The sequence below is a fragment of the Pygocentrus nattereri genome, chromosome 3 (genome assembly GCF_015220715.1).
Source record: "Pygocentrus nattereri isolate fPygNat1 chromosome 3, fPygNat1.pri, whole genome shotgun sequence".
NCBI classification, from domain to species: Eukaryota; Metazoa; Chordata; class Actinopteri; order Characiformes; family Serrasalmidae; genus Pygocentrus; species Pygocentrus nattereri.
In genome coordinates this window covers 456,834-459,670 of record NC_051213.1, presented here as the reverse complement: position 1 = coordinate 459,670, position 2,837 = coordinate 456,834, and the positions used below count along the sequence as shown (strand labels likewise).

The 2,837-nt window shown below is 46.3% G+C and overlaps 1 protein-coding gene across 2 annotated transcripts in view; it reads right to left on the bottom strand.

The window, feature by feature from the left end:
- ntn2 (netrin 2) overlaps window positions 1–2,437 on the bottom strand; it is a 64,307-nt gene extending 61,870 nt beyond the window's left edge. For both annotated transcript variants that reach the window (XM_017686098.2, XM_017686099.2), the window contains exon 1: window positions 2,309–2,437. The gene's annotated coding sequence lies outside the window, so the exon portion shown is untranslated. The remainder of the gene's footprint in view (window positions 1–2,308) is intronic.
- Window positions 2,438–2,837: the final 400 nt, after the last annotated feature.

Genomic DNA, 2,837 nt, shown 5'->3' with positions numbered 1-2,837 from the left:
AGAATGAGGCCTGGCACTGTCTTGCTGAAGTATCTTCCCACGAAAAGCGTTTGTGTGGTCCTGAGACAAAGACATTCAGAAGGCAGCACAAGACGGTCGTCTGCTAAGGTGTCTCATTCAGAACAGGTTTGCAGGCAGCACTGCATGTCGTTGAGGAATAACATTGCAGAAGCGACAGGCACTGGCTGAGGGGCTGAGGAAGAAGAGCTGAGGAAGAAGAGCCGTTACATGGAGTGGTAAAAAACAGTAACCTGCTGAACGATCGAGAAGTTCAGGAATACAAGGTTTTTCTAAATGAATTATTATCGAAATGGGGAATGTTACAGTGTAGTAAATGTCAGACTCTGAGCTCATAAATCAGATTAGAACACACAAAATAAAATCTATATTAGCAGCTTAACAGACGGTGTGCGGTCTTTTTTTCTCCGAGTGCATTTTGTACAGTTAAACAGTTTATATCTTTGTGTGTTAGAAATAACAGGTTATTTAAGGTGGGTGAGGACAATGAGTGACTAAAATGATTTACAGCCTAGTAATCATGATTATCTGTATTTATCTGGGGCACTGGGTCGAGTATATAATGACAGATATGACCCCTTAAAGCAGCCTCTTCTTCATGCAATGTTCTTCAATGTAAGGAAAGCACCTGCTGCCGATTCAGGGTCTGTATGCACTGAGATGGCCTACTTCTACATTCGGAGGTGAGTGTAAGCCAAAGAGTGACAGTGAGTAATCAGATTAAATGTGTACAGCGCACTGAAAGTAATGACAATATAATGGTTCTGTGGAGTGCCCCAAGTGTGATGCCTGCTAAGGTTCTTTTTTGGTTAAAATGCTGCCCAAAGAGAAGAACCTTTGAAGACTGATTGGTTAGGCAGCTGCCTCCTGAATGGACCATACTAGTAGGCTTGATAGCGGCATGTTTCTCTACAATCCCCATCAAATTGTACCTTCACACATATGCCAGTGACCAAACCGCATGGGCACTGATGCCCCCATACCAAAGCAGATGTTGGCTTTCGGACCTTTAGCTGATAAAAAATCTGGATGGTTCATGTTTTTCCCAAAAACAAGATGAAACAAGGACTCATCAGACCACAGCACACATTTCTACTGTCTTTCGGATCTGAGATGAACTTGGGCCCAGAGAAATCGGCGGCATTTCTAATTTAGTGATCAGACACTGTAAATGTTGATGTAGTAGCACTCATAACATCACACAGCCTGTTCACACTGGAACAGTTCACACTGGAACAGTCACACGTACAGTTCACACTGGAATAGTTTACACTGGAACAGTCACAGGTACAGTTCACAGGTATAGTTCACACTGGAACAGTCACAGGCACAGTTCACACTGGTACAGTCACAGGTACAGTTCACACTGGTACAGTCACAGGTATAGTTCACACTGGAACAGTCACAGGCACAGTTCACACTGGTACAGTCACAGGTACAGTTCACACAGGAACAGTCACAGGCACAGTTCACACTGGTACAGTCACAGGTACAGTTCACACTGGTACAGTCACAGGCACAGTTCACACTGGTACAGTCACACGAACAGTTCACACTGGAACAGTCACAGGTACAGTTCACATTGGAATATTTCACACTGCAACTGTGACAGGCACAATTCACACTGGAACGGTTCACACTGGAACTAGCACAGGTACATTTCACACTGGAAAAGTCACAGGTACAGTTCACACTGGAACAGTTCACACTGGAACACGTCACACTGCACCTGTGACAGGTACAGTTCACACTGGAACAGTTCACACCAAAACAGTCACAGGTACAGTTCACACTGGAACAGTCACAGGCACAGTTCACACCAGAAGTGTCACAGGTACAGTTCACACTGGAACAGTCACAGGCACAGTTCACACCAGAAGTGTCACAGGTACAGTTCACACTGGAACAGTCACAGGCACAGTTCACACCAGAAGTGTCACAGGTACAGTTCACACTGGAACAGTCACAGGCACAGTTCACACCAGAAATGTCACAGGTACAGTTCACACTGGAACAGTCACAGGCACAGTTCACACCAGAAGTGTCACAGGTACAGTTCACACTGGAACAGTTCACACTGGAACAGTATCAGCTCATTGCCATTGAAACGGATATCCTCTGTTATTACAACTCATTATTGATTATTGATTCCAGACGCACAGTCATACACACAGATACATAAACAGGCGCGCGCACTCGCACACAGACCGGCTTCTTTGAGAGATCGCGAGAGTAAAACACTTTAAAGCACTGCACGCGAGCGGGGACGAAAAAGCACTTTCAAACTTACCGGAATCCACGAGCTCGTGCAGGAGAGGCTCTCTCTCTCTCTGTCTGTCGGTATCCTTCTCTCTCTCTCTCTCTCTCCTTCTCTCTCTCTCTCTCTCTCTCTCTCTCTCTCTCTCTCTCTCTCTCTCTCTCTCTCTCTCTCTCTCTCTCTCTCTGTCTCTCTCTCTCTCTCTGTCTCTCTCTGTCTCTCTCCTTCTCTCTCTCTCTCTCTGTCTCTCTCCTTCTCTCTCTCTCTCTCTCTCTGTCTCTCTCTCTGTATCCTTCTCTCTCTCTCTCTCTCTCTCTCTCTCTGTCTCTCTAGCTATCTATCTCTCTCTCTCTGTGTCTGTCTGTCTGTCTGTGTGTGTCTCTCTCTCTCTGTCGCTCAAATCTTTTCTCGTTTTAACTCAACGCGTTCGTATATATTACGTAGTCTCGCTCTCGTATACATCCCGCTGTCTCGCGCGCTCCTTACAGTTCAGCGTGACCGGAGCGCGAGCTCAAAGACCCGCCTCGCGTGGTCTGAGAGGGAGGGGGGTGGGGGCTGGATT